Below are 26993 nucleotides of genomic sequence, written 5' to 3'. Positions count from 1 at the left end.
GATTTTTTTTTTTTTTTTTGTGGCCTGTAGTTTAGGTTCTTGAATTTTGGAGTCAAGAAAAACATGGGAAAGAGAGGGAGGCTTGAGTGGCTTTCCTGATTTTTGGCTGGAGCATGTACTTTGGCATAGGAACAAAAACTTTTGGGATTTGCTCCCACTTCGAATAATTAGAGCAAACATATGCGCGCTCACCGTGCATACACACCTGCACACACATTTTCAGGCACCAGAGATGCACACAAAGACTGTAAAATCCACATGGACTTGTTTATTCAACAAGTATTGAATGGGGGATGTGGATATAACTCAGTTGTAGAAGGCTCTTATGCTCAAGCCCCTGAGTTCAAGTTCTAGTACTGCCAAAACCTAACAACCATAATAATTGCTTCATGTATATCAAGAATGCAATAAAAAAAGAACAAAAGTATTTATTGAATGACTATGGGTGGTGGCATAGAATCAGGGGCTTGAAGTGTGTAAATAAGGTAGGTTGGTTTGAATAATAAAGCCCACAGGTTTTAAAGAGCTTAGATTCTAATTGAGGAGAGAAAACAAACACCTGAGAAAGTAATACTTTAAGGTGACAGCATGAATGTTTATTAGAAGGCATTAAATGCTTAGCGTCAGACCAAAGCTTTATTTAAGACCAGTCTCCCTAGCTGACTTTTCCAACCTTCTTGGGAACCTTCAGGATTAGTTACCTTTTTCTCTTTTTCTCCCCTGTACATTCAGCTTCCTTGTCTTAAATGGACCACCTTATCACCCTGACACATGCTCAGGTTGTTTATGTTAAAAACTGTATGAATAAACCCTCTTTCAGTCCCCTGTCCTCCATTTGCTACCTACTTTTACACAGTCACTTGTCAAGATTGTCTTTATTCATAGTCTTCCTTTAATGACTTCCACTTCTTTTTTAACCACTTCTAAAGTGCATTCTGTCTCCATTAGTTCTTGCTGAATTCCTCAGTGACTTTCATATTGGACATTTTTGGTATCTATACACTTGACCTTTCTGTGATGCTTGAGATTTTTTGTTTAACTTCTTTGGCAGCCATTCTTTCTCTTGTGTAGGATTCACCCTCCTCATCGCAACTATTACATGTTGAACTTCCTCAAGAATCAGCTGTAGGTTCCTTTCTCTTTCTGCTGGATACCATCTCCCTGGACACCTACATGCATATTTACAACTGTCATTACTTCCTGCTTTTAGAGAGCTCCTCACTCCCTGGTCCCCTCTCTAAACTACAGACCAGCATATTTAATTGTTTACCTGGATGTTGTCTTTTAGATGTCTCAAGGACACTTCAAATCCAGTTTATCCTCAACCAGACTAGTGATTTTCTAGGACTCCAGATATGGACCCTAATGCAGTGGGATTTGGTCAATGTCCTTGTCCAGCCCCAGTTAAGAAAGGGAAACTAATTTTTAAAAGTATTTTTAAAATCTCATTTTGTAATTGCTTTCCATCTGTAGTGCAGTCTGATAAGAAAAGTTTTTGTATTTTTTGAGACCACCCTCATAGCCTAATAGTCATGTTTTTGCTTATGTTCCACAGATACTTGTAAAGAATGTTGAGGCCAATTATGGTTTCCAAACATGATGACACCGACACATTTACCTAGTCCCATGTGCTTTTCTTACAATGTGATTGGCTGTGCTTCCACTTGGAGATGTGTGTGTCTTTCTTTTCTTCGTTTGAGCTAGGGGAGGGGTTTGTGGCTATGCTGACCAGTGAGTGCAGTATAAATAGTGTTATGTGATTTTTAAGCCTGAGGCTTAAACAATACAGCATCTTCCTGTCTTTCTTGGAACTCTTGTCTTTGGAATTTAGTGCCATGTTTTGAGGAGACCCAAGACATGTGGGGAGGCCATGTGTGGGTATTCTAGCTATGGTCTTGGCTAACCCTCAACAATAGCTGGCAGATATGGGAAGGAATTAGCCTTCAGATGATTGTAGTCCCTAACTGTTAAGTCTTCCAGCTAAGGCCATGGGCATTGTAGCATGAAGAAAAATGGTCTTTCAGATTCTTGACCCATAGAAGCCATGAGAGATAATAAATTATTTATTTAAGTTACTAATTTTTTGAGCAATTAGTTATGTAGCAATAGCTAACTTCAATTTTACCTAATATAAGTTTATTTCCATTAGCACTCTCATGGTTCCAATTTGTGTGGTGTATGGTTTTTCATACTTTTCCTTTAAAGCCTTCTTCATGTTTAGATGTATTTTTTAAAACATCACATAGCAAGATATTTTTTTAAAAACCTGACCTGGCAAATTTTTAATTTTTACAGATATTTAATCTGTTCTGTTTACTGATGTATTTAAACTTATTTGAAATACTTTTTTTTTTTTTCACTTTATACTCACCTTGTTTTCCTTTGCTTCTTTCTCCCTTCCATTATAGTATTCTCTGGAGAATTCACTTTATTTCATTTTATTTCCACCATTGATTTGGAAATTTATATTCTTTTTTTGTTCTACTCTTGGTGATAACTCTTATGTGTTTTTAAATTAAAATAGAGAATACATAGAAAATAATTTTTTTCTATTTCTTCAATCTTTTTTCCCACATTTTTATTGGTGCATCATATTTGTATAAGGATGGGATTTGTTGTTACATATTTGTACAAAATAATTTTTGAAAGTGTACATACATACTTTAAAGAAAATGATAAACTGATCATCCCAATACCTTTTTCTAAGCCAAGAAAATAAAGCGTCATCATATTACAAAATGCCTCCAGTGCTTCTCACCTATTACATCTCCTTTCAAGATAGCCTGAATTCTGTGTAAATAAGTTCTTTGCTTTTTTTTCCTTGCCATTCATATGTTGAATTCTAAACTATATGGTATTTGTTTTTGCTTTTTTTGAATGTTGTATACATGGAATAACATTATGTATGGCCCTCTATAATTTTTTTCTCTTACACCATTGATGCAGGTAATGGTTTCACTGATTTTTCAAATTTGTATAATATTCCATTGTATGAATCTTTAAAAATGTGTTTGTTGTACTGTTGACAGATGTTGGGTTATTTTCAGCACTTTTTGCCATTTCAGCAAGACTTCTGTGAACATTCTTGTATGAATCTCTGTGAGCATGTGTGCTAGGGTTTTTGGCTTCACAGAGAAAGAAATGCTGGTTTAATAAGTGAATTAGCAGAGTAACAAGTATCTTTAGCAACTTAATCATATCTCTCTTCCTCCTATTTATTCCCCCTTTCTTTGTTCCATATGATTGTGGTAAACCACACAGTTTCACTTTATTTGCAAACCCTAAATATTAGTTGTTATTATCATTGATTTCCCCCTTATTTATAACCAGGGATTAATAATTATTCAGCAATAATCATTATTTATTATTAAATTCACTAGATTTACCACCATGTTTGCCAGTTTCTCAGTTTTTCAATTGCTTCTATTCCCCACTCCTTCCGTGTGGGATCAGTTCCTTATTCAATTATGCCTTTTAGTATTTCTTTTAGCAAAGTAAACTATGTGAATGGTAACACTCCCCCCTCCACATAATGTCCTTATGTCTGTACCCTTTTGGAATGGTAAGTTTAGCATGGGTATAGAATATTGGTTGAACTTTTTTTCCCTTAGCACTTTGAACATGCTATTCCCTTGCTGCCCAGCTTTTACTTTTATGAATGCCATGTTCTTTTGCAAGAAATCTTTTTTTTTTTTTTCCTTTCTGGCTCTTCTATCTATCTTTAGTATTTCTTGGCTTCATTCTGATGTATCTTAAGTGTGACATACTTGTATTTATCTTATGGAGATCTTACTTTGCTTTTTTTTTTAAAAAAAATTTGTAGTTGTAGATGGACAACATTTGTTTATTTATTTTTGTATACAGTGCTAAGTAAGGAACCCAGTGCCTCACACATGCTAGGCAAGTGCTCTGCCACTGGGCCCCAGCCCCAGCCCTTGGTATGTTTTTAAAGAGAAACCCTGTCTTCCATCCTCTCTGTTTATTTATTCATCACTAAATTTTGTTTAGCATATCTATGTGTTTGAAGTGGAAAGGGATTCAGCCTAATCTCCATGTTTCAGACAAAAACCATTTCTGATTTCACAAAGTATAATATCTTGCTATTTTATCTATTCTTTCACAAATTATTATATCCCATGTAATAAGGGTGGAAAATTTTTTGATGCTTTTCCATGGAATTCTGCATTAGTATTCTAAGATTTATATCATAGCCCATACGTCTTACCTGTTCTTTGGTGGTCATGCATCAGGGATAATGAGTTCTTTGTTAGGATAGAGGAATATGGAGGGAAATAGCCCCATAAGAGCTAAAGCAGTCATTCAGGATATTGAAGGTATGTGTTGAGGGGGAAGAACCTTGGGAAAAGAAAGGAGTATTTGGTCATTCCCAACTACTGATCCTTTAGGAGATGTTAGAATCTAGCCCAGAATGAGGTAAAGGGAATGTTCCAATTCTGTTCATAGAACTACCATATGAGTAATGTTGAGTCCCTATAGAATCTGCTTCTTCAAAGCTTAAGTTATTACTATTACTTAACAGTATCATTTCACAGTTCATGTTGATATGTGAGTGGTCAGTGCATATAGCATATTTTGGTCAGGGAGCTGAAATTAACAAGGAGAGATTTGATTGGAAATGTGAAGTAGCTTCCTGCTTTGCAAGTTTCTTTTGAGAGAAGACTGCACCCTACCTCGCGAAAGTATGTTGTGCCTGCAAGCACAGAGACCAGTGGCGAAGTCTGGACTGAAGGATCGGGCACCTCACATAAACTGAATAGGCTCCCCCAAATAAAACTTTTTCAAGGAAGTGGAAATGGAACATGTGAGGCAGATGCAAAATGAATAAGAAAATAAATGCTTGGTCAGATTACATGTACCATACTAATGTCTAGTTTGATTTTCATGTCTGCACTTTGTAAACCATTCCCCTGTTGAGGTGTTCATGTCCTAAAAGATGTGACTGTAGATTTGTCTAGGTTTGTGTGACTCTGTTCTGGACAGAAGTGTGTACCCTCTTAACACCTCAGAGTGGGAATTAAACTTCAATACATGAAGCCTTAGAAGATACTCATACCATATCCAAGCCATGAATAACTGTGTATCAGCCTATTTTCTATTACTAATAACATAATATCACAGACCAGACAAGTTATATAAAAATGTTTATTTTTCTCCCATATTTTATATTGGTACATTATAGTCGTACATAATGGTGGGATTTGTTGTTACGTATTCATGCATGCACATGATATAATTTGGCCAATATCATTCCCTAGTATTTCCTCTCCTCCCTCCCCCGGACCCTTTCTTCTACTCTACTTATCTCCCTTTGATATTTAAGCACAAGGTCAAAGGGCCACATCTGGCGATAGGCCTTTTTGCTGGCAGAGTTTGGAAGTTGTGTGCGGCATCATATGGCAAGAGACAAGCAGTGCAAGTGTCTATGTATGTCTCTCTGGTCTCTCTTCCTCTTCTTATAAAACTATCAGATTCAATCATGGAGTTTCTGCCCTAATAACCTTGTCTTACCCTAATGACTTTCCAAAGCTCCCACCTCTAAATACCATAAACAGTTTAAGTTTCCACCCTCTTAACACCTCAGAGTGGGGAATTAAACTTCAATACATGAAGCCTTAGAGGATTCTCATACCATATCCAAGTCATAGCAGACTGTCTCTTATTGGTCTCTTGGGCAGGGGATATGAGACACAATGGTTTATTTGATTACTGATTTTATCAATGGTTTATTTGATGGTTATTCGATACCATATACCATGAAACATGGAAATTCTATTTAGAAACATGGAAAGAAAACATTTTGTGTTTTACTTGTGAACTCCTCAGTTTTTTGTTTCTGTCTTTTTGTAGCTTTGAAACTCAGCAAAGAAGGGAAATCCATCCAGAACGGTCTGTAAAGGTAAGAGTATTTATTATATGGCCTTGACAAACATTGCCTTTACAACATTGATTTTTCTTTTATTCAGAGATTTAAACACTTGGATTAAAGATATAGCTGACAGGACAACTTCCTTAACCACCTGCTTGTCCTCCCTCATAGGCAAAAGTGCTGAGCAATAGTTAGCAGAGAGCGGGAGGAAATGAAATGATGTGCTGAGGGTAGCCAAATGCAGTGGTATGCTTGCTGACTTTAGCTTTCTTCTCAGCAGTTAAGACGTTCCAATGGAGCTAAGTTTACTAAGATTAATGCTAGATGGAAAAAGAATGCACTTGTTCCATTTCTGGTCAATAGTTAAATAAAACCAGCTGGCCAGATAAAGCATTTAAAATAAAATGCAGAGTGGCATTTCAATTGGGTTGGATGAAATTTATCATGAAAGTCAGTTGTGCAGTTGCCTGGTGGAGCTAGTATTGTAGAAAAGAGAAAGCCAGCCAGGTTGGTATAGCTAATTGCATTCTACCCAGTCACTCTGGATCTTAAGTGAATTACAGGAAATGAACTTCCAAGTTTGAGCAATGGGAAAAATACCTATTCAGCCTTCTGTGAAACATTACCATTGAGTTGGTTTTTACATGGAAAATGTAATTGTTTCCTCTTTGCTAGGTGTATTTATAAGCACACCTCGGTACAGCATTGTTCTTTGATTCATTGTTTAATTTCTGTTCTGCATGAAGTGTTTTAATTTAGAGAATTCATTGTGGGGAATTATAGGGCTGCCGTTTCATCAAGAGTTTTTGGTGGCCAGGGTGAAATATGCCATAATTTTACATTTGTTTTCATCATCAATTATGTTTTTGACAATTTTAGGGTTTTTTTTCTGTCATTTTTATTACAGCAATCATGACCATGACCACTTTAGTTAAAGATGAAAAGCCATTTTGATTTACCTTATATTTTAAGTTTTTCCTAACTTTATGACAAATCTTCTTCGGTTTGAGAGCAAAGAAGAATTTTATAGAGATATTGGAGAAACCTCCTTTTGAATAATCAAACTGTGAGTCACACAAACTCTCATTTGAAGAGTTTTCTTTGGGATGGCCAAAATCTGGTACATGATAGCTGGTTCGTTTTGAATTTTGCTATAATTAGTAACTTGCTATAAGTGTAGAAAATACTATCTTAAGAGGTAGATACTTATTTCTAACCATTTAGATTATGTATCTCTGGAAAATTGCACCACTTCTTGGAATAAAGCAGTACTTGGTAACTCCTAGAAATAAGTGCTCATGACATATTGGAGTTAATGGTGATGTAGACATCTTGAAAACTTTGTGGTCTTTATGAATAGCTACGGTACTCATATTCCTCTTGGAGAGTGTTTTCACATTGACACATCTGTTTTCCCTACTTCAATGAAAATCCTTTGTTGCCTTGGTACTCTTAAATCAGCCATGAGTTTAGTCTCGAGTTGGATAATAGACCACGGACAAATTATTCACTCTCTTTGTATATCAGTTTCCTAATCTGTGAAATGGAGATAATAATGTTGTCTGCTACATGATTGTGTTAATTAAATGAGTTATTATGTGTCAAGGGCTTATAACATGATAAGTGGTTAGTAGATGTTAGCTGATGCTGCTCTTGTTAATATTACTATCATCATCATCATCATCATTATTAGCAGTAGCAGACCCAGAAGCATCCTTATGAATTTATTCATTAGATATTTTGAGAATTTTATTCTTTGTAGAAGCTTCAGGATAATGTTTCCAAAATGAGTTTTTTATTACCAAACGAGCAAATTCTACTTTATCTTTAGGAATCAAATGGAAAGGAACTTTCAGGTAATATGGGAAGTAAGACTTGTAGAGATGAAGAGTTCTCAGTTTGAAATTTTGTAGGCATCAAAGAAAACACCTTATTTGGTTGTGTGAGGTCAACTATTAATGTAATTTTAGGAAATTATAGTCTTAAGAAATCCATGATCTGCTGCTAGTTAGATTCTTAAGGAAATTTTGAGGAAAGGCCTATCCTATATTTGTTTTCCCTTTATAGCACTTTTATTTCTTTTAGAGATGGTTAGTTTAGTGGAACTGTAATCAGAAGCTTAGTCTTAGCCTAAAGGTTGGTGTATGACTTCAAGCTTGGTTAAGTGGATGTTCCTTCTTTGCATTTGGATCTTTAGCTAAAGGTTTCTTCTTTGTCCCAGATGGATACTCTGATCTGATAATATCCACTATGAGATCCCTGTTTCCTGGCCTTTATGTCCATATTGGTTATTAATGGTTTCCAAACTTATTTTCTAGTCTGCCATGTATTTGCCCTTTAACAGTCCTTTTAAAATTAGCAAATCTGTTTCTGTTTCTTGCAACCACAGAACCATAGCTGAGAGAGTAGTTTATACACTAGTGAACTAGATTTAAAATAAATGGGATATTGGAGGTTACTTTCTTCCGTTGTAAGTAGCTGAATTTTTTGCAATAGATTACTAAGAATGGAGAGTTCTCAATTAGACTTTTAAAAATGAGCTGTTTTGCTGTACTCCCCACTACTCCTGTATTTGGGACATAGAAATCACCCTTGACTGCTTCTCAAATTCTCAAAGGATATGTAACTATACAGGAGTGTGGCCGAAAGAGAGAAGCAAAAGAGAGAAAATATACCTCTGGTGAACTTGGTCTTTTTGTGGCATGGGGATTATGAAGGGGCTGTGATTTTCTTATATTTGCCCCAGCATCCCCCAAACAATTATATTCTTTAAATAGTGTCCTAATTTCCCCCCAATTTTTATTTCTTTTGAATGTTTTTTCCTCCACTGAACACTTTCTTTTTATGCTTTTATTAGTGCATTATAGTTGCATGTTTAGTTGTGTTCATTTTGACATAATCATCATTGCATGGAATTTAATTTACTCCATTTCAGTCCTGGTGCTCCTACCACCTTCCCCAACCTCCCTGCCCTGTTCCCCTTCTTCTGTTCTACTAATCTTCTTCCACTCATTTATTTATTTATTTTTAATTGTGATCACCTTCTTTTTAAAAAAAATCATTTTAAAATTATTTATTTTATCGATTCTTCTTAGTTATACATGATAGTAGAATCCATTTTGATAGCATTATACAAGCATAAGATGTATCTTATTTTAATCAGAACCCCATTCTTGTAAGTGGGCATAATGGTGGGGTTCACTTAGGTAATTTCATATGTGTACATAGGGAAATCATATTAGATTCATTCTATTGTCATCATTTTTTTCTTTTTTTATTCTAATTTGTTATGTAAAACATCAGAATGCATTACAATTCATATTACACCTAGAGAGCACAAATTTTCATATCTCTGATTGTACACCAAGTAGAGTCACATTCCTTCCACTCCTTCCCCTTTGCTCTATCTAGAGTTCATCTAATCCATCTATGCTCCTCCCCACCAACTTCATTATGAATCAACATCCTTATATAAGAGAAAACATTCGGCATTTGGTTTTGTGGGATTGGCTAACTTCACTTAGCATTATATTCTCCAGCTCCATACATTTACCTGCAAATGCCATGATTTTATTCTCTTTTAATGCTGAATAGTATTCCATTGTATATATATACCACAGTTTTTTTTAACCATTCATCAACTGAAGGGCATCTAGGTTGGTTCCACAATTTAGCTATTGTGAATTGTGCTGCTATAAACATTGATGTGGCTGTGTCCCTATAGTTATGCTGTTTTTAAGTCCTTTTGGTATAGACCAAGGAGTGGGATAGCTGGGTCAAATGGTGGTTCCATTCCCAGTTTTCTGAGGATTCTCCATACTGCTTTCCATATTGGCTGCACCAATTTTAAATCCCACCAACAATGTATGAGTGTGCCTTTTCCCCCACATCCTCGCTCACACTTATTGTTGTTTGTATTAATAGCTGCCATTCTGACTGGAGTGAGATGAAATCTTAGAGTAGTTTTGATTTGCATTTCTATAATTGCTAGAGATGTTGAACATTTTTCATATGTCTGTTGATTGATTTTATAACATCTTCTGGGAGGTGTCTGTTCAGTTCCTTGGCCCATTTATTGATTGGGTTATTTAGTTTTTTTTGTGTATGTGTGTAAAGTTTTTTGAGTTCTTTATATATCCTAGAGATTAGTACTCTATCTGATGTGCAAGTGGTAAAAATTTGCTCCCAAAATGTAGGCTCTCTATTCACCTCACTGATTATTTTCTTTGTTGAGAAGCTTTTTAGTTTAAATCCATCCCATTTATTGATTCTTGATTTTAATTCTTGTGATATAGGAGTCTTACTAAGGAGGTTGGGGCCTACCTAATACGACATGTTGGAAATTTGGGCCTACTTTTTCTTCTATTAGACGCAGGGTTTCTGGTTTAATTCCTAGGTCCTTGATCACTTTGAGTTGAGTTTTGTTCATGGTGAGAGATAGGGGTTGAATTTCATTTTGTTGCATATGGATTTCTAGTTTTCCCAGCACCATTGGTTAAAGAGGCTATCTTTTCTCCAATGTATGTTTTTGGTGCCTTTGTCTAATACAAGACAACTGTAGTTATGTGGGTTTGTCTCTATGTCCGCTATTATGTACCATTGGTCTACCAGTCTATTTTGGTGCCAGTACCATGCTGTTTTTATTACTATTTCTCTGTAGTATAGTTTAAGGTCTGGTATAGTGATGCCACTTGCTTCACTCTTGCTAAGGATTGCTTTAGCTATACTGGGTCTCTTATTTTTCCAGGTGAATTTCATGATTTCTTTTTCTATGATGAATGTCATTAGGATTTTGATTGGAATTGTATTAAATCTGTATAGTGCTTTTGGTAGTATGGTTATTTTGATAATATTAATTCTGCCTATCCAAGAACAAAGTAGATCTTTCCAACTTCTAAGGTCTTCTTTAATTTCTTTCTTTAGTATTCTGTAGTTTTGTTGTAGAGGTCTTTTAGCTCTTTCGTTAAGTTGATTCCCAAGTATTTTATTTTATTTTATTTTTTGAGGCTACTGTAAATGGGATAGTTTTCCTCATATCCCTTTCAGAGGATTTTTTACTGATATTTAGAAATATAATTTATGGGTGTTGATTTTCTATCCTGCTACTTTGCTGAATTCATTTATTAGTTATAGAAGTTTTCTTGTGGAATTTTTTGGGTCTTTTAGATATAGAATCATATCATCAGCAAATATGCTAATTCGAGTTATTCTTTTCCTATCTGTATCCGTTTAATTTCTTTTGTCTAATTGCTCTGGTGAGTGTTTCAAGAGCTATGTTAAATAGAAGTGGTGAAAGAGGGCATCCCTGTCTTGTTCCAGTTTTTAGAGGGAATGCTTTCAGTTTTTCTCCATTTAGAATGATGTTGGTCTAGTTTTAGCATATATAGCTTTTACAATGTTGAGATATGTTCCTATTATCCCTACTTTTTCTAGTGTTTTGAACATGAAGAGGTGCTTTTTCTGCATCTATTGAGATGATAATGATTCTTATCTTTAAGTCTATTGATGTGATGAATTACATTTATTGATTTCCTTATGTTGAATCAACCTTGCATCCCTGGGATGAACCCCACTTGATTGTGGTGCATTATCTTTTTGATATGTTTTTGTATTTGATTTGTCAGAAAATAAATTGAGAATTTTTGCATCTATGTTCAGTAGAAATATTGGTCTGAAGTTTTCTTTCTTTGATGTGTCTTTGCCTGGTTTTGGAATATTAGCATTATGAGTCTAGAAGTGCTCCCTCTTTTTCTATTTCACAAAGTAATTTGAGGAGTATTGGTATTAGTTCTTCATTAAAGGTAGAACTCAACTGTGTATCTATCTGGTCCTGGGCTTTTCTTGATTGGTAGGTTTCTGATGGTGTCTTCTATTTCATTGCTTGAAATTGATCTGTTTAAATTGCATATATCATCCTGATTCAATTTGGGCAAATCATATGACTTTAGAAAGTTTTTGATGCCTTTGATATTTTCTATTTTATTGGAGTACATTTTTTCAAAATAATTTCTGATTATCTTCTGTATTTCTATAGTGTCTGTTGTGGTATTTCCTTTTTCATCATGTATGTTAGTAATTTGAGTTTTATCTGTCCTTCTCTTCATTAGCATGGCTAAGGGTTTGTCAATTTTATTTATTTTTTCAAAGAACCAACTTTTTAATTGTTTCTTTTGTTTCAATTTCATTGATTTCAGCTCTGGTTTTAATTATTTCCTGTCTTCTACTGCTTTTTAAAAAATATTTATTTTTTGGTTTTAGGTGAACACAATATTTTTTATTTTATATTTATGTGGTGCTGAGGATCAAACCCAGTGCCCTGTGCATTCCAGGCGAGCGCTCTACCACTGAGCCACAACCCCAGTCCCTTTCTAGTGCTTTTGGTGTTGATTTGTTCTTCTTTTTCTAGGGCTTTGAGATGTAATGTTAGGTCATTTATTGACTTTTTCTTCTTTTAAGGAATGAACTCCATGCAATGAACTTTCCTCTTAGTATTGCCTTCATAGTGTCCCAGAGGTTTCGATATGTTGTATCAGTGTTCTCATTTACCTCTGAGAACTTTTTAATCTCCTCCTTAATGTCTTTTGCAACCCATTGTTCATTCAGTAGCATATTATTTAGTCTCCAGGTGTTGGAGTAATTTCATTTATTTTATCATTGTTTTCTAATTTCATTCCATTATGCAGGGTAGTATCTCTACTTTTTTGTATTTGCTAAGAGTTGCTTTGTAGAATAAGGTCTATTTTAGAGAATGATCCATGTACTTCTGAGAAGAATGTGTATTTGCTCATTGAAGGATGAAATATTCTATATGTATATATCAGTTATTGATTATATGTATTATGGAGTTCTATAGTTTCTTTGTTCAGCTTTTGTTTGGAAGATCTATCCAATGGTGAAAGACATGTGTTAAAGTCAACTAGAATTATTGTGTTGTAGTCTATTTGATTCTTGAACTTGAGAAGAGTTTTGTTTGATGAACACTGATGCTGCATTGTTTGGAGTATTTGTAATTGTTATGTCTTTTTGGTGTAAGATTCCCTTGAGCAGTATGTAGTGTCCTTTTATATTCCTTTTGATTAACTTTAGCTTGAAGTGTACTTTGTTTGATATTTGGTGGAAAACCCTTCTTGCTTCCTTAGTCCATGTGAGTGTATGATTTTTCCCAACCTTTTACCTTCAGTCTGTGGATGTCTTTTCCTATGAGATGAATCTCTTGGAGGCAGCATATTGTCAGGTCTTTTTTTTTTTTTTAATCCAATCTGCTAGCCTATGTCTTTTGATTTATGAGTTTAGGCTATTAACATTCAGGGTTATTATTGAGACATGATTTGTATTCCCAGCCATTTTTATTTATTTGACTTGACTTGGTTTCTCCTTTGATTAGTTTTTCCTTAAGTGTAATACCTCCCTCTGCTCATTTACATCATTGTTTTCATTTCCTCTTCATGAACTATTTTGCCAAGGATGTTCTGTATGCAGGCTTTCTAGTTGTAAATTCTTTTAACTTTTGCTTATCATGAAAGATTTTTATTTCACCATCAAATCTAAAGCTTAATTTTGCTAGATATAAGATTCTTTGTTGGCATTCATAATCTTTCATAACTTGGTGTATGTTGTTTCATGATCTCCTGGCTTTGAGGGTCTGGTTTGAAAAATCTGCTGAGATACGAATTGATCTCTCCCTCTATGTTGTCTGATTCCTCTCTCGTGTGGCCTTTAATATTCTATCCTTATTCTGTATGCTAGGCATTTTCATTATAATGTGCCGTGGTGTAGATATGTTGTAATTTTGTACATTTGGCATCCTGTAAGCCTTTTGAATTTGATTTTCCAATTCATTCTTCATGCTTGGGAAATTTTCTGATATTATCTCAGTGAAGAGATTGTGCATTCCTTTGGTTTGAAACTCTGTGCTTTCTCCTATCCCAATAACTCTTAGATTTGGTCTTTCTTTTCTTTCTTTTCTTTTTTTTTTTTTTTTGAGAGAGAGAGAGAGAGAGAGAATTTTTTAATATTTATTTTTTAGTTTTTGGTGGACACAACATCTTTATTTTTTATTTTTATGTGGTACTGAGGATTGAACCCAGCGCCCTGCGCATGCCAGGCGAGCGCGCTACCGCTTGAGCCACATCCCCAGCCCCCAGATTTGGTCTTTTGATGCTATTCCATAATTCTTGTATGTTCTGTTCATGGTTTCTTACTATCTTCACTATATAGTCAACTTTATTTTCCAGATTATATACTTTGTCTTCATTATCTGATGTTCTGTCTTCCAAGTGATCTAGTCTGTTGGTGATGCTTTCTATTGAGTTTTTATTTATTTATTTATTTTGTTTGTTTCCTTCATTTCAAGGATTTCTGATTTTTTTTCAGAGTTTCTATCTCTTTCTTGCTCTCCTATCTCTTTGTTGGAGTGATCAATTTTTGCTTGTATTTGCTCATTTAGGTCATTCTTTAATTCACAATTATTTTAATTATGAACATTCTGAACTCCTTCTGACATTTCATCAATTTTTCTGTCCATTGGTTCTTTTATTGTAGTACCCTGGTTTGTTTGGGGCACTTTCTTCCCTTGTTTTTTCATGTTGTATTTGTGTCTTCCTTTTTTGCTGTATGGATCTGAGATATTACAGTTTCTACACTATAATCTTGTAGTATCCATGCAGATTATCTGTACCTCACCTTTATGTTGGGCTTCCAGACACTGCAGGTGTCCCTAGATGTATGCTACTTCAACTAAAAGTGGTGGCGGCAACAGTGGAGATAACTTGAGATAGCAGTGGAGGTGCCCCAAGATCAGTGCAAAGTCAGAGATGGGCTGAAAGGATGGGCCTTACACTGTCTTTGGGATGCCTGCTCTGAGATGCAGCTGCTGCTAGGCCCTGTCTGTTGTCAAAAGGTAAAGGCAACTTCGTGGGAAGGGCTATGGTGTTAGCTACAGTGTCCCAAGATGGAAGTGGGTTAGGCTTGGGCTCCCAGGTATGGGGAGGGGGTGGCGGATGAGGACCTACCCTGGGGCTGGGTCCCATGCAGGTGTGCGGAAGCAATCCTGTGCTGGAGCCTGAGTACCTCAGCTGTCTGCTGGTGGTGGGATGGGCCCAGGCCTTCCCTGGGCCTGGGTCTGGGCTGTGCCTGAGCTTTGGAGTGGGTCTTCTGGTCGGAGGACGTGGTCCTGTGCAGGAGCCTGAGCTCTGGCGAGTGTCTGCTGGCAGTGGGATGGACCAGGCCTTCCCTGGGCCTGGGTCCCACGAAGATGGATGGAGACGGATCTAGAAACACCTTCTTTTTGACGATATATAAAATGTGATTTACTAAAAACTCCATTCCTTCTGTCCCTGACATTATTTGTGATTTCTTGAGAATGGAAGGGGCAACTGTTCTCTATTTTCCTTTTTGTCTTGTTTGTTGACTACTTCTGGGTTCTGTGCAAAGCCTGGAAAAAAGCTGGTTAATGATTTTTCACAGGGACGTCAATTTTATACTTCTACTGTGAATAAGTAGCATGACAGCATTCAATGGTGGAAAGAACTGGAGTATTAGGAAGCATACCTTCTGGTTTTGGTTCTGCCACTCTCTGGCTTTGCAACTCTGGGCAAGGTTCCTCTTTTCTTAAGGTCTCAGATTCCTCATCTGTAAAGTCAGGATAATGCTTGCCCTGTGTACTTCATAGGACTGTTTTGAGAATCACATAAAGATAATATATATACAAGTGCTTATCAAATTATCAAGTGTTACATGATATCAGGTATGATTGACTATTTCATACTTATTTTCTAAACAGATGAAAAACTGGGGAGCTTATTTTATGAGACTGAGTACAAGAAAGAGGTAAATTAACAACAACTCTGCGTAGTGCTTGTGTTTGATATTCTTTGTTCCCTGTACTTTTCTCTATATAGAGCTATGTGCCCTAGGAGGCTAAGCTCTGTTCTAGCATCTCCTGGGCTCCATTGATCACTAGTTTTTTATTACAGTTCCAGTGGGAAATACTGGATGACCATGCGGGAATGCAAAATTGGAATTATTTCCTGACAATGGGTTGGCAATGGCTATGCTCCTCTAAAGGAAGGCCACAGTACCTGCCCAGGGCCCCTCTTCTGCAGGTGCAGCCCTTTCTACTATCTGGTATTTGCTTCCTCCCTTTGCACATTTACAGTTCACAGTTACAGTTTTTGCTAATTCCAGGGTACTAGACCAATTTTTAATGGTTTCCTTTAACCCTGTAATTATGGTCTCCTCTGGGTGATCTTAAGTTACACTGGATGAAGGTACCATCTCTTTCCTGCTGCAACCTTGATTTTACAATGGAAGTTCTCTCTTTATCTTCTTTTTTGCCATCCTTAATTCAATTCTACAGATATTTTAAGGAGATATATATAGTGTGTTAGGGACAAAGGATGTGTTTATTGGATACCTTTAAGAATTGGACATTTTGTGGACATAGTTGGAAGAATTAGATCAGTCTGTTTTCAAAAAAGCAAGTTTTCGTAAATTGAAAAACTTTGAATCAACTCCAGTATATGAGAAATACAAGACTGTACTTTTAAACATTATGCATTATCCTTTAACATTCATTTTTATTTTGATAAAAACAATGTATCTATATTAAGTAAAATAATATTTTGAAATAATGCAACATTTATCCCCTTTTTCTACCTCCCTCCCTCTGTTCAGACCTTTTCCTTAGAATTGGCAACTTTGAATTCTGACACTTCTGGTGTTTATCTCTCTACTTATAATAATGTGCTTACATTATTTTTTCCTAATCTATCAATTTTAGTAATGACTCTCTGGCACACATTCTACCACTTCTGGTCCCAACAGCCTCCAAATATATCAAAATTTTTTGTTTAAATAGATAGTATTGGTATTTTTTCCTACTGCTTAATCAAGTTATCTGGTTGGTTGTGTTTCCTTTAACATATAAAATTTTGTCTATTTTGGAATTAATGTATGCTTTTGAAAGATTGTTTACTTTCCTACTCAACTCCCTTATGAAGTAAGTGACAATAGCATCTCAATTGTATAGCTGGGTCATAACTAAAATTTCCATTTTATTGATATGGAAATTGAGGGTAAAAGATAAGTAGTTTGTTCAGCCCATGGATAGGAAGTGTTAGAATTGGGATAAGGCACCAGCCAGTCTGTCTGCAGAGTCTATATTCTTTAATCAAGATGTTTTTTACAAATATTTCAGTTGTTATCCTAATGTCTATAGTTAAGAGAAATAGCTGGGTTCTATCTTCAAGGCCTGAGATGGGGACCAAGAATTTGTATTTTGAGGATTTCTGTTCTACCCTTACCTTAATTATCATCATCACCAGAGTGATCACCATCACCATCACTATCATCATCATCATAATAATCACCATCACCATTAGCATAACACATGACTATCTTTCTCAGTGTTCTCAGTAGCAGAATAGAAATCCTTATGTTGAAGCAGCAGTTTTTTGACCTCATATGTGAGGTCATAGTGGTGGATGATTCGGGTAATGATTTGTATGGCCATTTTTTAAGTTTGACAGATGCTTTGGTAGGAAATGTGTCCCATAGAAGAGGACCAAGTTTCATATTAGCTAGCTGCTGCTTTATCTGGTACAAAAGCTACAAAGAATTTTGTCACTGTATTTAACTCTGTTCTTTTTTTTTTTTTTTAAGAGAGAGAGACAGAATTTTTAATATTTATTTTTTAGTTATCGGCGGACACAACATCTTTGTTTTTTGTATGTGGTGCTGAGGATCGAACCCGGGCTGCACGCATACCAGGCGAGCACGCTACCGCTTGAGCCACATCCTCAGCCCTTTAACTCTGTTCTTAACCCTGACCTTTAAGGACACTCCCCACCCCCACCCCAGTTCTCTGAAATGACATATAGGGGGATACAAAACTTTAGTAAAAGAGAAACTTTGATGTCTTTGTTCTGTTTGATTTCCATCCCTATCCTCCATGCTTGTGGCATTTCTTGTTTATCAGGCAGGAGAAAAGCTGTAAAATTTGGCCTGGGGTTTTCTCATCCCTAGGTGTGAAATTATTTCAAAACTATAATAATAATACTTTGCATTTCTATGGTGATTTTATTTGAAGATCTCAAAGTGTTCCTTGGTGTTAATAGAGCTTTGCAGCACCCTCTGAAGTAGGTAAGTATTATTAGAGAATATTTCCTCCAAGAACATTTTCACTTCATATCCCATGTATGACTTGAGAATGCTTTTGTATTATTTGGGAATCTCAACTATTTAAAGTGCCATGCATACTGGGCATTTCTTTTCTTTATATTCAATGTTCATTAATTTCCAGCACATGAGGGGAAATGAAGTAGTTTCTCATAAGTGGGTGTGACATTATGTAGAGGGAATTAAAAGTAGTCTGTGATTGCCTTTTATTTGAATGTTTTAAAAATATTTAATAGTGTTCATCAACTATAGAACTTTCTGTTTTACAGTTAGTTTTTCTTTTTCAAGGTAGCACAATTTATAGCAGTGAACATATTGAATACCTAAAAGGAACTTGGCCTGGGACTGTGGTGTCTGTTGGGAGCTCAGGACATGTCAAACCAAGTAAAAATAAAAAAAATTGAGTTTGCATTCTGATTTAATTTTGAAAAGGACATTTTGAGTGTTGCAGGCATGAATTTTAATCATTCATATGTGCATACTTGATTATATATTTTTTTCCCCTCTGAATGTTGCAAAGTTCCATCTTGTTTGAGGTTTCTACTCAGTTAGGGTTATAGATACAAAAGTGCTGCAGGTTTGCTTTAGCACTGAACATTCAGGAAATGACTGTCTGATCTTTAGTCCACACTGTCACCCTGCAAGCCCCTTATTCATGCAGTGCTGCATAGCTTTGTTGTGTCTATACAAAGGAGGTTGGGATCTTTATACTGTGGCTTCAAGGCCCCAGTATTCATTTTCCCAGCATCTTGTCACTGTCACAATCCAGAATCCTGTCATTGCCTCAGAGCTCTACTAGGAAACAGGTGCCAGCCTCAGTACTGCAAAATCTCCAGCTTTTCCCTCCATATCAGGAAAACCCATTGCTCACTCTACTGCAACTGTCTATCTAAACAAGATCAGAGGAAACAGAACAGTTTAAGCAAAGCAAACCAACCTGAACTTTATTCCTGTCCTTTCTGCTAGTATCCAGCACATTCTTTTCACTGAATTTAAGGTCTGGGAGCAAAAATCCTTAATGGGAATGGGATTTGGGGGAAGTTGGAGATTACTTTTTAGAACCTCTGTTTTTGGATATGCTCCTAAGACAAAACAAGGCAAATCTGTTGAAGTTCTCTAAAAGAGAAAGGGAAAACTATACACAAGAGGACTAACATAAAGTATGGATTGGAATTTTGAAATTATGCTGCCCCTAATTCAACACTGAGACAAGGTGAAGCTTCACCATTCAAGAGTGCTTTATGACTCTCCTGATGAGTGTCAGATGATCACATGATTAATCCTTTTCTGGCATCTCACTTGTCTTTCTTTTTGGGAAAAATTCACTTAAGATCCACCATCCTAAGATTTGGGGGAATGTTGGCAGAATTATGAATTGCTGCACCATTTTCTCCTGAGTCTTTGCTCAAAGGAGGCCACATAAATTTACTGCTAATTATCTGAAGATAGATTTATCACTGAAGATGCTTTTGGCTGCAAATAATCAAAAAGTCAACTCAAAATGGTTTGAAAAACAAGGGAATTAAAAGAAAAAAGCTTCCCACCCTCTCCATATCTACCTGCTGAGCCCCTTGGATGTCATGATTGATGGGAAGCCACTACAAAATCCTGGCTCTGAATGTCTGTAATCCAACTGAAATCCACTTTTCCCTGGTGTCAAGCAACTGGGGACCCACCAGGGTGCCTTTGATGGTTGTCACTGTGCAGCAGGGAGAGGATTTTGAGCACTAAGCTGGTGACAGATTGCTAAGCACTGTCAATTATTTTGTGAATTGCTCTTCCAACTTATATTTGAAAATCCACAAAATAAAACCCATTGGAATAAGAAAAATGAATTATCTTAAGGAAGAAGAACTTCTGGGTTATGTGCAGCTAGAGGTTGGTTCAGTGGCTCACCATTGTCGTGAAGGTCCCCATGGCTTGCTCTTTGTCTTCTGCCATCTTCAGTGTGTTGGCTTTGTTCTTAGGCTGGCTGCCTTCACTGTTCTAAGATGGCTGCTTCAGCTCAGGAAGCCACAAGCAGACATAGCAATGTCCACTGGCAAAAGAGACTGTTCTCATGTATTCTTGTTTAAAAGCAAGGAACCTTTCCTATAAACCCCCAGCAGAATCCCCTCAAGATCTTATTTGGCCCATCACAGCTACATATTCCTACCCAAATCGGACAATGGCATGCAATTTGGGATTATCTCAAAAGGCTTCCATGGTGCTTCCCAACTTGATCATGGCACACATAGAAAATAAAATTTGGTTGGTAAATTAAGTAAAGAGAAGAGGCTGCCCATGCCTGGAGGTGGCTGTGTGTGTGTGTGTGTGTGTGTGTGTGTTGGGTATGGGGATGGATCTCTACCTGGCCCTGCCAAGCTGCTCCAGGAGCTGCAGAGACAGATATACAAGCACTGCCACACTTTCTATTTTAAATAGTAAGGATTTACCCAGATCTAGGATAATCTCACCTTCCTTGGGCACAAAGGTTTGTGGAGGGAGGACACTCCAATAAAATGGGGGCTTGTATTAGGATTCTCCAGAAAAACAGAATCAATATGTTACTTATTTATTTTTTTTATGTGGAGCTGGCTCACTTAATTATGGAGGCTGAGATGTCCCATGATCTGTCATCTGCCAGCTGTAGACCCAGGAAAGCTGGTGATATAATTCAGTCCAAGCCTAAAGGCCTGAGAAGCAGGGAATCCGGAAGTATAGATCCCAGTCTGAGGTCAGGAGAGGATGAAATGTTTTTAAGCTCAAACACTGAGGCAGTAAGAGGAGAAAATTCCTCTTTCTTCCTGTTTTGTTATATTCAGGACCTCTATGGATTGAATGATGCATAGTGCATTGGGGAGATGGATTTATTTTGCCCAGGCCACAAATTCACATGTTCATCTCATTCAGAAACATCTTCCAAATAATGTTTAATCTGGATACCCATGACCTGGTCAAACTTGACACAAAATTTCCCATCCCAGACCTTTACCTACTAGGCAGAAGAGGAGAGTTGCTGTTAGGCCCTTGCAAGTGTCTGCCATGTATCTGTTTCTTGTTTTTGCACATGTACCTAATCCCTCTCTTTGAATCATTGGTTCCTTACTAAGAGAGGACTAACTCTTGCACATTTTTAAGTGCATAATTATGTGAGTAGACTGAGTGAATGAATGTGTACTCACTTGACTCATGCATTCAACACCATTGACCTCCTATAATGTGCCAGGAATGTGCTGCATGGGGTATGAATGAAATGGGCCCTGCTGATGATTTTATACCCCAGGGAGGGAGACAAGTCATAATTAGTAGATTAAAAAAAAATGCACAGTGGAAAGTGATGTTAAGCGCTATTTAGCAAACATGGGGAGGTAAAATAAGGTAGGCCTTATTTGGAGTGCTCGGAGATGGCTTCTCTGTGTTAATGACATTGGAGTGGAGATCTGAAAAATAGGACAGGAGGAGGGAATCAAATTGTAATCAGTGGAAGAGGGTTCATCATTTTGTATGAACCCTTGCAAATGTATCTTAGGATTAATTTCTTTTCAAGAAACAAAATGAACAACAGAAAAAACAAAAGATGTGGCTTTTGCTGTGAGGCCACTAGATAGCTTACTGATTTGAAGGTGAGTTGGACAGCAAGCTTCCTGAAACAGTGGACAGGAAGTGATTGATGCTCAAAAAGTAACAGGAGTAAGACAGGTCAGTGGATAAACATGTGCTACACACTATCTCTTAGTGTCTTTATCCTAACAAACAGTCAACAGTTTCATCCCTTCTCTCTCCAGACTGGCTTCTCTGCTTCTCTATGCACATCTGGTCCAACATGGTCACCCCTGCAGCTTTCATTGCCCCATTCAAGAGGCCAGTAGAACTAAGTGGAATTCCTGCACTCCAATTCCTCTTTCTTGGGGGAAAGAACCCCAATGGCTTGAAGTAGGTCAAGTGCCCACCCTTGATAGAGTTAGCTGTGGCCCAGGGCCCAGGGTCCACCTGGCTGGTTGCCTACTTAATTCTACTTAAACATACTTGGCAGGCTTAAAAGAGATTCTCTGGGAAGGTGGAATACAGAGCAGGCAGATGGATTATCACCTGTGTTAAATGGTGCTTTTCAGGCTCTCCATCTTTAATAACACTGCTAGAGTCCCAGTAATGTGAAGTTACAGCCTGGGTTACTTAGTTGAGTACTGATGCCTACTGCAGGGTATTGCCTGCAGCATGTACTTAAGATGTAGTGATAGTAATAATAGCAAAGCTGAATGTGAGGTATGATGTAGTTCTTTGTCAACAGTGCAGGTCAATTATTTTGTTTTAATGGAAATGCATCTTTGTTTTGCAAATGAAAAACCTTTTTGTAAATGCCATTCTGTATCTTTAAATCTCTTTGTAATTACTTTATTCCTACTACAATGCATTTGCATTTTAGAATATTTGGAAACTAAATTATCAAAAGAGAAGAAAATATAAATTGCTCCTCATCCTGTTGCCCAGAGATGATCGACTGTGGCATTTGGGGGTATTTTTTTTCCCACTTAGTTTTCCCTGTAGCTAATGTAGGCCCTCTGCCCCCCAAAGGAATGGTACATACTGCTTTTTCCATTTGATGTTATATTGTGAACATGAAGAATTCTACCATGTCATCACTGAGGCCTGTAGTGACTGTAGCGTACAGAAGTAGATGTACAGATTGGAGAAGCACATATGCAGTTAAAGTGGTCCTTAGGTTGGGGTGGCATGGAATGCTGACCTTGAGGTGTGTGTAGCAGTGTAGATAGACACTGCCAGACTGACTTCCAGAACAGCAGGGTGATTATAGAGGTTGGTCAGAAATTAAATGTGTACAATAATAATCACTCTTGTCTGTTTGGCCACCACTTTTGTGAGGATAATTTGAATGAAGCTCATTTACAGTTTTTCAAGAAAGATGGCTCAGCTTGAGCATCCCTGTAAGGAAAACAATTGCAGCCTCCCTAGGGGTTCTGGGAAGCATCTTTGCAGGCTCAGGTCAGGGTGGCCCCTGCAGTCTGTGCTTGCTTCTCCTGATAAAGCAAATGCAAGCATGCCAAATTGCTTTGCTCCAGCTTACCCTACTCCAGAATGAATCCACAGATGCTACAAAAGGAACACTTATGAACATATGCTACACAGAACTGCTAAAATGTCCTGCTTACTTAATCCTTTTTCTACTTCAGGGGGGAGTATGTTTATACTTAAACTGAGAATTGAAGGATCATGACAATGAAGATTGCATGCCATGCTAGAAATTTCTAGTTGTGTTTTCTCGTTTCCCTTAGAGCCTTGGATTGATTTTCCAATACTTCTCTGTCAGTGGGTAAATGTGGTCTTCTTTCTAGGGTTCTCAGATTCACTTCCAATTGTGTGACTGTGGCTAACTGCCTTTTGAGGAAATGCAAGTTCCTTTTGTTTTAACCAGGGTGTTCATTTTAGGGAACTCCAAGGCCCAGATACCACCTCTTGAGAACATTATGTCTCCACTTCCCCATGATTCTACATTCAGATGATCCAGAAGGAGAAGCACATTTTCTCCATTTTTGTGGTTTTGGACAGATTTTTCCAGTGAGATGTGTGTGGAATCACAATAGATGTGTGGTAGCCCAGAGGATCAGAAACTTGCCCTGGCACTTAGAATGCATACTAGTCCTTGTGGTTCAAGAATATTCCCCCTGCAAAATAGTCAATCTTTTTCATTACTGACATACTGGCTCATGGACACCCATAGGAGCTATTCTGGAGAACTTTTTGACCCTGAAGCATCTTAGATTTTGGATCCTGCTCCCCTTGTTGGGAGCCATTCCATACTGGAGCTCTGGAGAGCTCTTTAGCAGGTCGGCTTCAGCCTCTGCATCTCAAGGAAGACACTGCAATTTTACTGTCCATGTCTTATTTAATGTGTGTATCTTCCAGCTGTATTGGACTAGGGGTCTATGGGGCCATTTGGTTTAACACCAAGGCTCTGTCTGTGGATAGCCAGTCATGATGAATAACTGTAAACAGAGTAGATGCCTGCCTGGAGGGGGTGTTATCCAAGAGCTGCGTGAATCTGCTTGGAGGGGCAACAGCTGAGATGTCAGAGTAGTTTACCATCTCCTAGGTAGAGGCATGGGGGTAGCATTTTCTGTCTGAAAAATATTGCAGGCATCAGGTACCAAATTTCCCCTCCTGTGGCTACAGGTGTTCATCCTTCTGATTTAGCAATGAGCAATATTCTGTGGGTATTAGAAATATAGGAGGCACAGAGAGAGAAAGAAGTGAAAAATGCCGGGGTCTTCAAAATGGTAATGGATTGTGGTCTGATGGCCAGCCCAGGATACATTTGTCAAGGTACATTTACGAACATACTTGGATGTGTTCATGCCACTCAGACTTGCTGACCTGCTCCATTCTGTCTGTAAAAGCAGAAAAACTTGATGTTGGCCAAAGGGATGTCTAAGGACAGCAAAATGAAAGTTGTGGATGTTACAGTTTAACAATATGGGTCATTTTCCTCTTGATATTTACCAAGGTAATATTATGATCTGCTTCAAAAACGTAGCCAGCATCTTTGGCTTTTGAATTACTTTTCTTGAGCTCTCCTCCTTTAATCTTAATCATAACTCATAGGGTAGATCCTGTTTTCAGTATTTAATAGATAAAGTAATGGAGGTTCAGAGAGCTTGGGTAAGTTGACCAAGATTGCACAGTTTGTTAAGAAGGAGCCACTTTGAGAGAGAAAGAGAGAGTACAGTAGATCTTTGTCCACCCAGGACAAAGGGAGCACAATCTGTAATTTCTTTGAAAAAGAATAGGGATATGGTAGACCCAATGGCTTAATGTGGTGTTCTTGATGACTTTGAATGTGGTTGGGATAATTTGGAGGCATGCATTTTTCATGCAGGTGCTTCTTTCTGCAAAGCTGATTTATCCTTTCATTTATTCATTCATTCACTATGTTGATTCCTTCTGATTTACTCATTTTTTTTCCTATAAATTAGGCATCAGTTTTGTTGAGAGATAGGTGTTGAGAGCAATAGAAAGTCAATCAGAGAATTGAGATTCTGACTGGAAAGAAGGATGTCCATAAAGAGCCAGGACTCTCTGTTGTGAGTGGGGCAAGAAGCAATGGAATTCAGGAGCTCATTCCAAGAGTTCTTGGGGTGACCTCAAGGTAATGTGTCATTTCCCATTGGGGACCACAGTTAGTATTCCAGGAATTTGGTCTCAGCACAGATGCTGGCATTTGTTCTGCACTGTCAGCCACAAAGGAGAGACCTATTAGCAGCATGCCATTTCTTTGTGATGGGTAATTTGTGAGCTCAGACATGTGCAGAGAAGTAGATTAAAGACCTTCAAATCAAGCAGTACAGAGGACTTCCTCTATTTCACAGTTTTAGGGAAAGCCCAGATATAAATAATTATGAAGTGGACCACAGCCTGCTCTTTTGAACCCTTGTCTCTGGCTTGTAGCATCCAGCCCTCCCCAGCGTACTTGGCCCCCAGCACTCAGCCTTAACACATGCTCCTTGAGCTTCTCATTGTCCTCCCTACCTCTTTGGTGTCTCTCATCCTTTAACCTTGTTAAGGGGACGGGATGGAGGGAGGGGTATCGAGAATTCATGTGTACATGTGCAATTAATTGACACAAATTTATGGGGTCTCATTGAGGTTTCAATACATGTAAGATGTCACTCATTTACTCTTTAGTATGAATTCAAACCAACATATTCTTACAGTAGTCCATGTGGCACATGGGTTGAAATGAATGAACATGGTTTTAGTTGATCACATTAATTTTTTTGTATGCTTCTACAAAGTGATATAGGCTACATGCAATATATCTACAAGTGACATTGGAAATTTATAGTGGTCATATAAAGTTGTCTCCTTCAAAGAATTAATTTAGATGGGCAAAATTGAGTTGATTTAAAGAAAAATATTAATTTTAGAACAATGGTTCACAGATATTATAAAAATCTCAAAAGGGTCACGTGAATAAAGTTCTGGAGCAACTGTATTATTTTATCTGGGCATGTAGGCATTTCAAGCTTTGTATTTAATTGTGAAACACTGCTTTGTCTTAGAAGTAGAGCTTCAATTGAACAGCATTGGGAGAATACCCCTGAAATCTTAGTCATTGGTGGTCACCTCCTTCCCCATTGGGACTGTGATTCACTTGTGCTCCTGACACAGCAGGCTTTTCTCTGTCCTTTTTTTTTTTTTTTTTAATTTTTTTCGTAGTTCTAGATGGACAGAATGCCTTTATTTTATGTTTCTTTTATGTAGTGCTGAGGCTCGAACCCTGTGCTTTACACATGCTAGGTAAACACCCTGCCACTGAGCTATAGCCCCAGCCCATCTTTTATCTTTCCTTAATGGTTATATTTCAGAAAAAATGATTCCTCCTTCATAGTTTCCTGTTGGGTGTAACCATGAGGCAAGTAGCCACAAGGTGGTTCTTCATTAAATGCTTACGTGAGCATAGACCGTGGAAAGTAGACATGGCATCTACAGTAACCACAGTGAATAGGAACAACTGTTGTTACAGAAGAGAGATGTAATAGGATAAATAGAATATTTATTTCATGTACCAAAATATCACCTGAATCTATTCCTGAACCATTTTTCTAAAGAATCAGAAAAATCGTAAAAACAAAGATATTTTTCTCTGTGAGTAGTAATTAAGAGGGGCAAAAGAACAAGTGACTGCAATTTTAGGTTGGCCCAATGTGGCAGGATTTGGGGGCTTGCTTGCATTAAACTGTTTGAACTATTTGTTAGAGTTTTATGGTCTTTGAGTGGGTTTTTCTTCAGGCACAGCCAGGAGAAAGAACCCAGGGAATATAAGAGCAGCCCTTTGATGGTGGAATTAAATAAAACCTGTTGGCAGTTGGCACAAGACAGGCAGGTGGAGTCCTGGGCTCCCCTCAGCCCTGTAATACTGGATGATATTCCC

At 37.4% G+C, this 26993-nt stretch overlaps 1 protein-coding gene across 8 annotated transcripts in view; it reads left to right on the top strand.

The window, feature by feature from the left end:
* Positions 1 to 26993, top strand: part of Fhit (fragile histidine triad diadenosine triphosphatase) — a 1420772-nt gene that overhangs the window by 33530 nt on the left and 1360249 nt on the right. For all 8 annotated transcript variants that reach the window (XM_048801196.1, XM_048801195.1, XM_048801197.1 and 5 more), the window contains exon 2: positions 5869 to 5917. The gene's annotated coding sequence lies outside the window, so the exon portion shown is untranslated. The remainder of the gene's footprint in view (positions 1 to 5868; positions 5918 to 26993) is intronic.

Source organism: Marmota marmota, unplaced genomic scaffold (genome assembly GCF_001458135.2).
Source record: "Marmota marmota marmota unplaced genomic scaffold, marMar, whole genome shotgun sequence".
NCBI lineage: Eukaryota > Metazoa > Chordata > Mammalia > Rodentia > Sciuridae > Marmota > Marmota marmota.
This window is presented reverse-complemented; position numbering and strand designations above follow the sequence as displayed.